Source organism: Colobus angolensis, unplaced genomic scaffold (genome assembly GCF_000951035.1).
Source record: "Colobus angolensis palliatus isolate OR3802 unplaced genomic scaffold, Cang.pa_1.0 Scaffold185, whole genome shotgun sequence".
NCBI lineage: Eukaryota > Metazoa > Chordata > Mammalia > Primates > Cercopithecidae > Colobus > Colobus angolensis.
Genome location: NW_012114988.1, coordinates 3,532,392 through 3,543,396, shown reverse-complemented (window position 1 = coordinate 3,543,396; position 11,005 = coordinate 3,532,392). Strand labels below are relative to the sequence as shown.

At 46.3% G+C, this 11,005-nt stretch overlaps 1 long non-coding RNA gene and 1 pseudogene across 2 annotated transcripts; one reads left to right on the top strand and one right to left on the bottom strand.

Moving 5' to 3' along the window:
* Window position 1: 1 nt before the first annotated feature.
* Window positions 2-5,824, bottom strand: LOC105510252. The gene is made up of 3 exons (XR_001001541.1): window positions 5,616-5,824; window positions 910-1,180; window positions 2-89 (listed from the first exon to the last, which is right to left on the bottom strand). It is a non-coding gene; the product is annotated as an uncharacterized LOC105510252 (long non-coding RNA).
* A 3,536-nt stretch (window positions 5,825-9,360) lies between these two features.
* LOC105510250 lies at window positions 9,361-10,334 on the top strand (annotated as a pseudogene). Its single transcript, XR_001001540.1, has one exon. The product of XR_001001540.1 is annotated as a glutaredoxin-related protein 5, mitochondrial pseudogene (transcript).
* The last annotated feature ends 671 nt before the right edge of the window (window positions 10,335-11,005 follow it).

Sequence of the window (11,005 nt, the reverse complement as noted above, 5' to 3'; positions counted from 1 at the left end):
TTGGGGGCCTCAGTCCCTGGGTCTGATGTCATCCATTTGCCTTTCTCACTGGACTTCTCTCCTTGCACTGGCTCCCACTCCCCCGGGACCTGGTGGGCGGCCACGTGAGGAGGACACAAACAGGCCATGCCCCTTTCTTTCTCCCCCTCTCAATGCCTGCAGTGCTGGGTTCCGTGGGGTAGTGACCTGAGATTTATTCATTATGGGGCCTCTAGGCCAGAGCAGGGCCTGCTACCTAATAGTCACCCCATGAAAGCTCAGGGAAAAACAGCATCCACCACAAGGTCCTGGGGAACCAAGAATTCCACTGTGGCCCATAAATTCTAAGTCCTACAGGATTCTGGAAGGGGAGATGGGACAGGCCTTCAAAAGTGGCCACTCTTTTAACCCATTACACTGTCAACTGAGCCATGTTTCCCCATCCTGGACCCATCTAGAGGGCACTGCCTAAAACCAGACACATCTCCCCATCCAGGAGAGAGTAGGGGCCTGAGCCTGGGGGATGCAGGGGGACAGGGAGGGGATGAGCCACGAAAGCTGAAGAGGAGAAAGCAGGTGAAAGGGGACAGCAGGGTGGAAACAGCGAGAAAAGGAGGCAGACAATGGGGGGCGAGAGGGGAAGAGGGAGGAGAGGGATGCAGATCTAGCTACTCAGGAAAAGTCCTGGAGAGAACACTGTCCTCTCCTGAAGTAAAATCACTTCCACCTGACCACGGCACTGCAGGTCGTGGGCAGCACACGCTGTGAATATTTGTTCATTCATTTAACAAATACTTATTTCGTATCTGTTTCATGCCAGGCAAGGCTCTGCGATGTTTAGGGACCTTGGCATCTTCCCTTCACATCTAGGTCATCACAGAAAGAGGACTCTCTGACCCCATCGAGCCGGCAATGCCTCGGGATTTTCACCTGTTGGATCTGGCAGCTCTTCATGTCGGCCCACACCGTGTGAGGCTGCTCCTGGTGCACCGAATGGGGAAGTTTCTACATCACTGCCTCGGAGAGTCCACCGGAAGCCCTGGACAGTGGGAGTCGGTGGCGCCCCAGCGTGGAGGCCAAGAGCACACAGCACTGAAGCTCCAGACACCCTCAGGAGGACAGGAAGGGAGAATCAGCTGGTGAGAGCCTGGATCACCAGGAACCTTCGCCTGGGTTGAAACAGGATTTGCCTTCAGATTGCCTGTGAGATAAAAGAGAGAAATCAAGGTTAACATTGAGATTTGGGGCTTCAGCAACTTGAAGGATGGAGCTGCCATTTACGGAGACTGGGAAGACCCAGGGAAAAGCAGCTTGAAAGGTGGTGGGGAACGCGAGTTGGTTGGGTTTCTGTCATATGTAATCAACAGTCCTGACCAGACTGGGCAACATAGTAAGACCCCATCTCTGGAAATGAAAACTGAAAAATTAGCCGAGCATGGTGGTGCACACTTGGAGTCTCAGCTACTCGGGAGGCTGAGGCCGGAGGATTCCTTGAGCCTTCAGTTAGAGGTTAGTGAGCTATGATGGCACCACTGCACTCCAGCCTGGGGGGAAAATAATAAAGAGTCCTGACTAAACACTTGAGTGGCCAGGGAAGTTTTCACAAAGTAAGTAATATTTGAGGCACATCTTAGTGAACGAGAATTCCATTATTTCTGTTAGGGAATTAAGAGAGTGTGGGTGTAGTTAGTTAATGCTTACTGAACTATCTTTCGAATCTCATCTACTGCTCTATCTGGTCTATCTGTACACATATATTTTACATTCTGTCTCGCTGAGCTTTCGCTAGGTTATGCTACAGTAACAAAAGCCCCAAAATCTTAGCAGCTACACACACAAAGGTTTATTTTTCATTGACATTTCCTTTTATGGCAGGTTGACTCTGCTCTATACAAGCTATTTTACTTGTTAGATGGTGAAAACTGTGATACTTGGAGATTGCTGAATATGGTATTCGTATGTTCATTCATTCATTCATTTAATAAATATTGATTCAGTATCTCTTTCATGCCAGGCAAGGTCAAGTATTGAGAATACAGTGGTGAATAAAAGAGACAAAATCTCTAATTTCCAGAAGCTAATATTGAAAATAAGATTAAACACAAACAAAATCATAACAACAATGAATATTAAATTCATAAATAATAGCTGTAAGACATTTTAGTAAATCTTTTAAATTAGAAAAATATAAAACTTATTACAACTAGCATGGCCAGGTGTGATGGCTGATGCCTGTAATCCCAACACTTCGGGATGCCAAGGTGGGAGGACCATTTGAACCCAGGAATTGGAAACCAGTCGGGGCGCTACAGGAAAACCCTGTCTACAAAGAAATAGAAAATTAGCCGGCATAGTGGTGCATTCCTGTAGACCCAGCTACTAAGGAGGCTGAGGTGGGAGGACTGCTTGAGCCTGAGAGGTCAAGGCTGTAGACAGCCAGGATCATACCACTGCACTCCAGCCCGGGTGACAGAGCAAGACACTGTCTCAAGAAAAAAAAAATATACATATATTCGATGTGTCCTCAAACTATTATGTAGAATACTATTATTTACATCACATCACGTGAGCCCTTTCAATGGCTGAACACTTATTTCAGTGCAATCCATACAGTGTTCCTGGGAACTAAGTACACCTAAGAACAATTCAGTATGAAAGAGTTACTGCCTTGACAGGAAGATGCAATAATTTTTAAAAGACAAAAAAAAAATAAAAGAGTGAAAACTGTAGCTCTGTGAGGCTCAAATAATAGCTCATTCAAGTCACAATGAACATCTAGCAATCATTCTGAACACCACATAATTCACTTAATACATTTTGCCCGAACGCCCAACACATCTGAATGACCAACACCCGTATGTAGCCAAGAAACAGACAATCATTTTTAAATTATCACCTATGATGCCATCAGCTCTACACACTTATTTTTTAAATGTTATTCATTTATTTATTGTTTTTATTTTTTGTAGAGATGGGATCTCATTATGTTACCCAGGTTGATCCAGAAACAGACCCACACTAATTTCATAAATCACATGACAATACAGTCGTTCGATTTATGAAAAAAAGTGCCACACGGTGCAGAAGGAAAAGGATGGTCTTTTCAATAAATGGCGCTGGATCTAGCAGACACATCCATGTGGTAAATAGTGAATCACAGCCAAGTGGAGTGGCTCACGCCTGTAATCCCAGCACTCCGGGAGGCTGAAGCGGGCAGATTACTTGAGCCCAAGATTTCAAACCAACCTGGGAAACATGTTGAATCCCCATCTCTACAAAAAATACGAAAATTAGCCAGGCATGGTGGCGCACGCCTACAGTCGCAGCTACTCAGGAGGCTGAGGTGGGAGGATCGCTTGAGCCAGGAGGTGGAGGTTGCAGTGAGCTGAGATGCTGCCACCACACTCTAGCCTGGGCAATAGAGTGAGGCTTTGTCTGAAAAAAAAAAAATGCAAAAACTAAAATAAAATTGTTATAAGGTTAACACACAAAAATGTGTTCATACTCTTAGGTTAGGCATTGATTTCTTAAACAGGACACAAAAAGTAGTAACCAGAAAGGAAAACATTGGTAAAGTATAATTTCATTAAAATTAAGAATCTCAGGCCGGGTGCAGTGGCTCATGCCCATAAGCCCAACACTTTGGGAGGCCGAGGCAGGTGTATCACGTGAGCCTAGGAATTCCAGACCAGCCTATGCAACATGGCAAAACCCCATCTCTACTAAAAATGCAGAAAAGAGCTGAGTGTGGTCGCGCTCCCCTGGAGGTCCCAGTTACTTCCGGGCTGAGGCAGGAGCATCACCTAAGCCTTGGGAGGTCAAGGTTGCAGTGAGCTGTGATTGTGCCACTGTACTCCAGCCTGGGCAACACAGTGAGAGCCTGTCTCAAAAACAAACAAAAAAAGAGAATCTCCATTCATGAAAAAACACCATTAAAAGAGTAAAAAGGCAAGCTACAGATTGAAAAAAGGGAAACGCAATACATATATATCCTAGAAAGGATGCATATCCAGAATAAAGTGTTACAAATCAACAGAAAAAGAAGCATATCCATGAAAACCGGATAAAAAGATTTAACAGGCCCTTCACAAAACAGGACATATAAATGCCAATAAAAGATACTCAATCTCAATGAAACCACACTGATATATTACTGCACCCCTACTAGAATGGCAAAATAATTTTTAACTGCCAGGCATCTGCAAGGACGTGGGGTAACAAGAATATCCCTGTTAAATGGTTCAACCATTTTGGGAAAATGTTCAACAATATGTAATACTGAAGTTTATCATTCATATACCTCTAAAACCAACAATGCCACTCCTACAAATATTCCCCAGTCTAGTAATGCTCTATTTCTTGATCTGCGGTGGTTCACTTGGTAAAAATTCATTACCTTTTGGTTTTTTGTTTTCTTTTTGTTTTTGTTTTTGAGACAGGGTCTCACTCTGCCATCCAGGTCGGAGTGCAATGCCATGATCATGGCTCACTGCAATCTCAGCCTCCCGGGCTCTGGTGATCCTCCCACCTCAGCCTACCGGGTAGCTGGGACTACAAGCACACACCACGATACACTGCTAACTTTTGTATTTTTAGTAGAGACAGGGTTTTGCCACATTGCCCAGGCTGGTCTGGAAATCCTGGACTCAAGTGATCTACCCACCCTGGCGTCCCAAAGTGCTGGGATTACAGGTGTGCTCTACTGCGCCCGGACCACTTACACTTTTAAAATAGTCAACTTCTTCTGTATACTTCAGTAGCTTTTCAAAGACTTCTTTGACACAAAGTTCTCAGAAATCTTAAAGCTAGCATTTCAGAATAGAAAAAAATAGCTTCTGGTTCACTGGTGAAGTTTTACTAATAAAATTTAAAAACAAAAAGAAAGGATGAACAACACTGTAACCCAAAGAAAAGATACCACTTGAGAAAAGACTTCTTTTCCAAAGCAGCTCTAGCAGCAAAAGACAGGAGGAAAGCAAGGAAACCATGCCAAACGTCTGGGTTAACTCTTCAGTAAAAGGACGCCAAATGAGATGATCTAAGAAGCCAGAAAGACAGACAAACACAGGGAAATCACAGCAACTCTTTGCAGTGCAACCATCAACCCCACAATCCATCCGACCGGAAATCCTGCGGTTAATTTGAGGCTTGCCCCGCTAGTCATCAGGTGATTCAGTGATAGCCACAAACGCTCCTCATATGCATCCTGGACCTGGCACACCGGGCTTGCCCATCGCCAGCCTGGAGACACCGCCAGGAGCAGAATCCCGGAGGCCAATAAAGACTCCAACTTTGCAAGCAGAGGGAACCGATTTCTGGCCTCGAAGGTGGGGTCCGGGGTCAGTGTCCTCTACAGGATATAGGAGGACGTGCCCCCGAAGCTGCTCCGTCCCTCCACCGCCTGCGATGCCACAGAACACCCGCCAGCGAGTTTCTTCCCCAGCGCGCACCAGAGGTGGGCTGCGGGCGGCAGCAGCAGGGGAAGAATCGAGCTCAGGGAACTCAGGCCCCGGCCCTGCACCCCCAACACCCACCACCCCTCGCGCAACAAAACTTGACACAGCCGCGCCTCGACCCAGCTGTGCGCCCGGGAGTCCCGGATTCACCGCCCGCCCCGCCTGGCAGGGCGTCCTCACCTCGGAAAGGCTGGGTGGACTTCGCCATAACTTCCCATCCAGAGGGCAGCCGGCAGCCGCGCCGCCGCGCCTCGGCCCAGCTCCTGGCGCAGCAGGTCGCCCGTCCGCGTTCCAAAAGAGCCATGCTCACTCAGAAGTTCAGGCAGCCTCGCGACCCTCACCTACCCCTCCCAGTACCGCTGCAGTCACAACCGCCAGCCAGCGCCTCAGGATGGCGTCAGAACCCAAGGCGCAGGCGCGGCTGGGTCTTAAAGGGACCCGGCCGCCTCTATTGCATAAAGGTTCCAGCAGGTTAGGGGCCTCGCCGGCGGAGAAAAGGAGTAACCGATGGACGGAGTGCAACGGGGATGGGGAAATCCCTCTCTCCCCTCCGCCTCTCTTTCAAAGCACTGGCCCTCCACTCTGCAAATCGCTGATTTGGGCGTCCACTTGAACAGCCCCTGCCAGGTTGAAGAGGCAGGAGACACACCCCCTCGGAGGCCAGGAGCCACCCCGCGCTTAGCACTGCAGGCCTCCAGCTGGCGCACCGCCCTGAGTCTGACTTCCAGGCCGGGGCACGCGGTGCAGACGCGCAGGCTTCAGAAGGCAGCCCCCAGTTCCCCCGAGAGGTGGCCTTAGGTCACTCGCAAAAACAATAACCAACGTGTCAATGGCACTTGTAGTCATTTTCCAATTTAAATTTATAACAGATTTTGCAGAATCTGGGTAGTCTGTGCTACCACCACTACTAATGTGTGAGACACACTCCAGCCCCTTTCCTGGAGCTTGGAAGTCCCAGTTCATCCAGGAGCTACTGATGGTGAATCCAGATGCTGCACAGGAGAGTCTCAGGGACCCCCCAGGTCGCACCAAGCCTCCCCCAGACTCCACCCGCTGCGCCTTACACTGGACACCTGCCAAAGCAAACAAACAAAACAAAACAAACAAACAAAAACCTGGTCAGAGACTGCCACACATATCCACTGTTCATCTCACTCTTATCCACTCACACTCAGTTTTTCTATTTCTCTAGGAATCACCTTTCAAAAGAGCAACAAGAAAAACCCAGCTCAGCCATGACTCCATGGTGAGTCCTCTGTGTTCCGTCCTGATCACCAAATGAAAACACCTGACAATCCCAGGGCTGGTGCTCCCCGCCCAGAGCTGCAGGGATAGGGCTGGGCTGGTTTTCATCAGCAGAGGGAGGGCTCTATTTGCATGTCTCCTACTATATAGCAAGCTCTGGGGTGAGAGGTCTTTGGAGAGAGTGGGGCTCAGAGCACGTGAAAATGTCCTGGGGGAGATTTGTGATATTGACAGCATTTTGGAAATTGTGGTTTCTTATTGTAAGTTTGTTCTGTAGTAAACACTTAAAGCCTATGAAACTTATAATTTTGTAATGTTTATTGAAAAGTTTTATTGAGGTACAATAGATCTACATAAACTGCAAATATTTAAAGTTAGCATCAAACATGTTTTATTTTTACAGATGCAGAGAAAGCAGGGTATGTAGTATCAACGTCATTTCCATGTTACAGATGAGAAATTACCAGCAAAATCACAGATGGTTTCTACCATGTCCCCAGAGCTCACATTTGGTCAGAGTGAGCCTGGGTATCTGGGCCTGTGCTTCTCACCACTGGACCTGACTGCTCCCTGAACCGAGCCCGGCACACAGGTGGTCGCACCTAGTGAGGTTTGCAGAACTTTTTCTTGGTAATGAGAACATGGTGTGATGTGTATGCACTGTTGTGATTACCTAACAAATGTAAAGAAAAGCTTGTTTCCTACAGTTTCATTTTCTTAAGTGTCATACATTTCTCATGTTAGTGTCCATCTTTCCATCAATCTTTATAGAGCAAATTATCCACTTATTTGCAACACCATTTTTGAAGCATTATTGCTATGTAATAAATATTGCATAATTTAAACGTGCAGTTTAATGCACAGTGAAGCTGAGCAAGATGCTGCATACACGTAGTCCCAGCTACACGTGGCAGAGGGAGAAAGATTACTGGAGACCCAGGGTCTGAGGCTGCAGAGAGCTATGATCTCACCACTGAGCTCCAGCCTGGATGACAAAGCAAGACCATGTCTCTAGAGGAAAAAACATGTAATTTCATGTAATTTCACATGTGCTCACCTGTGCATCCAATATAACAATTCAGATAACGATGAATTACACTTAAAAGCTTCCCTGTCTTCCTGGAATTCCTGTGTCCCAGTCGTTTTCCTCTCTCCATACTGAGTCAATCTCTCATCTTTGTTACCTCAGATCTAGTTTTCAAGAGTTTGTTGAAGTGAAATCTTATAGTTTCCGTATCATTTGTGTAGCTTCTTGCTCAGCATAATTACTTGTGAGTCAGTATTTAGTTGTGTATAAACAATGTGTTGATTCTAATGAGGAACAGTATTCCACTTAATGAGTGCCTCCCTACTATTTATTTATAAATCTCCTTAATATTTGTGTTATTTCCAGTTTCTGAGTGTGAAAAATATAGCTTCTACTTGGCCTGGAGATGTAGGCATCCCATAAAAAATATATAATTTTTACAACAACTAACCTTACTGAGCTGCAAATCAGCACATTTTCTTTAATACATGAGTTATAGGACAAAAAAGAGACTTTACATCTTGAGAAAGTCAGTGACTTTCAGGTAAAAACAGGAAGAGAATATGACCTTATCTGGGGCAGTGTCCAGCAAATGTCAGATAAGCTAATGCAAGACTAAATTAGACATACTTACTGGATTGTTTAGAATTGAGAATAATAAAGAAGCTATTGTTTAAATTATCAGAGCACATACGACGGAGGGACTTCTACTGCTATTGAAACCTTTCTCCCGGGATTGACGACACATCACAAAAATCTCCACGCCCTCCCTCCTGAGATGGTTCTGCCTGGGCAAGCGGAACAGGAGCTGTGGCCGAAATGCATCCAGACACACCTCCCCTGCCACCACTACATTACCAAAGAATTGACACGCAGGGGCAAAACCACTAACATCTCTGTGTTACTGGCACTGGAGGAACTCAGAGAAACTGTGTTAGAAGAAAGAAAAGCTCCAAAGCTCTGTCCATGCTCTCATGAATGACAGACTTATGTCCCACCTCCTCTCTTTATCCTCAGGAAAAGCAGCCTCATCCTGCTGGGAAGGGCAGAAAAGAGGAAGCTGAAGACAGCAGTGGTAAGAGATAGTGGCTGCTGGAAGAAGATCTGGGGAAAAACAAGGAGACACTCTACCTAGAAACGGGAGGAAGATGCATGGATCAGCGTCACACCTGCAGGAGGGGCAGGGATACTTGGAAGGACACACCCTGAGCCAGGACTGCGATGTCTGCCTACAGTATGGCTCCCTAAAAAGGACAGAAAGTGCCCGTTCAGTGCAACCCTTCCCACCACATTGACAACTGTCAGGTCCTTGTGGCTCTGGCATGAACTGGGGGAGACGAAAGTCAGAGTCTCCCTGGATAGCACAATTTAAGGACCAAAGCCAAGAGGGAAACAAAATTAAGGTGTCACTGGAGGAATCTGAGTGTCTGGTGACTGCAGAGGAAATGCACTTCAATTCTGGCAGCCACTGCAGTCATGACTTTCAAATGTAGCCCTGAGTAGTTTCACACACTTTTCTACAATAAAGGCCTAGAAAAGATAGGGTGTGATCATTTGTGAAAAAATGCAAAAATTATAAAACAAATAATTAGCTGTCATCCGGAATCTGATAGGAGTATCTGTGGAACATAAAGTTTGAAATAACGGGTGTGCCCCGGCTGTCGTGGGTTCCGGCGAACGTGCGGAGATGAGCGGGTCCCTCGGCCGAGCGGCGGCAGCTCTGCTCCGCTGGGGGCGCGGCACGGGCGGCGGTGGCCTTTGCGGTCTGGGCGTGCGGGCGGCGGCGGCTCGGCGGAGCAGCTGGACGCGCTGGTGAAGAAGGACAAGGTGGTGGTCTTCCTCAAGGGGACGCCGGAGCAGCCCCAGTGCGGCTTCAGCAACGCCGTGGTGCAGATCCTGCGGCTGCACGGCGTCCGCGCCTACGCGGCTTACAACGTGCTGGACGACCCCGAACTCCGACAAGGCATTAAAGACTATTCCAACTGGCCCACCATCCCGCAAGTGTACCTCAATGGCGAGTTTGTTGGGGGGCTGTGACATTCTTCTGCAGATGCACCAGAATGGGGACCTGGTGGAAGAACTGAAAAAGCTGGGGATCCACTCCGCCCTTTTAGATGAAAAGACCAAGACTCCAAGTGAGGGCGGCCAGGTCCTCACTGAGCAGAGAGGGAGCCGTTCACGTCAGAGACTCACTGCCAGAAAAGCCTTACCCATTTTGGTTTTCACTCTTGAGACCGCAGCTGCTTGCACTGATCATTTTGGTTCGTGAGCAGTTGGGTGATTTTAGTTTGTCTGGTGTTTGGGCTAAGAATATTTTATTGTGGACTTCATTCCAACCACTGCACTGTAACGATTCGATGCTGTATTATGAGATTGCTGTAAACAAAATCCATTCTTGTATCGCCGCTTATTCTTTGCCTGATTCAGGAGTTAAGTAGGAGCTTTGGAATCATTATTCATGACCCCTCTGCAAATGTGTCAGTCTCCAAAGACAGTATCTCCCCCCAGATTTTGTGTAGCTTCTTTTGTTACGGAAAATGATGGACAAAAAAAGAAACTGTGATCACTGAGGCGTTGGTGTTGTTTTTTAAAATAAACTCCAGCACAGGTATGCTGTGCGTGCCTGAGTGAATTCTGAAGTGCGTATGTCTGTAAGGATTTGGAGTGTCTGCAATGTTTTATGTGTGGAAAGTAAGGGTGATTCTCATATTCTTCTATTAAATTTGCCACAAGAAAAAAAAAAAGTTTGAAATAACTGCCTGAATACTTTGAAACATGTACACTTGATCCCATACATATAACTTCATAAGAAATTTCCAACATGTGGTTATTTTTAATAACTAATACTTTATTAATATCATGCTTATGAATGTAACAAAGACCACAGAGTAGGCTCTATTGGAACTATTGGTAAAAAGCCAACATTGTAAAATATTTAGAGATTTATTCTGAGTGAAATGTGAGGCCCGTGCCCTGTGACACAGCCCCAGAAGGTCTTGAGAACATGTGCCCAAAGTGGTTTGATGGCAGCATACATTTAATAACATCAATGGATGTGTGTGAGATACATGTTGACTTGGTCCATAAAGACAGAACCGCTAGAAGTGAGGCAATGTGGGGAGGGGATTACAGTTTACAGGTGGATTCAAAGATTTTCTGTTTGGCAATTGATTGAAAGACTGAAGTTTTTTATCTAAAGACCTGAAATCAGCATAACAAAGTGTGTGGGTTAAGATAATGGATTTTGGAGAACATGATTCTTATTATTGAAGAAGTCTCTTTTTTTTTTTTTTTTTTT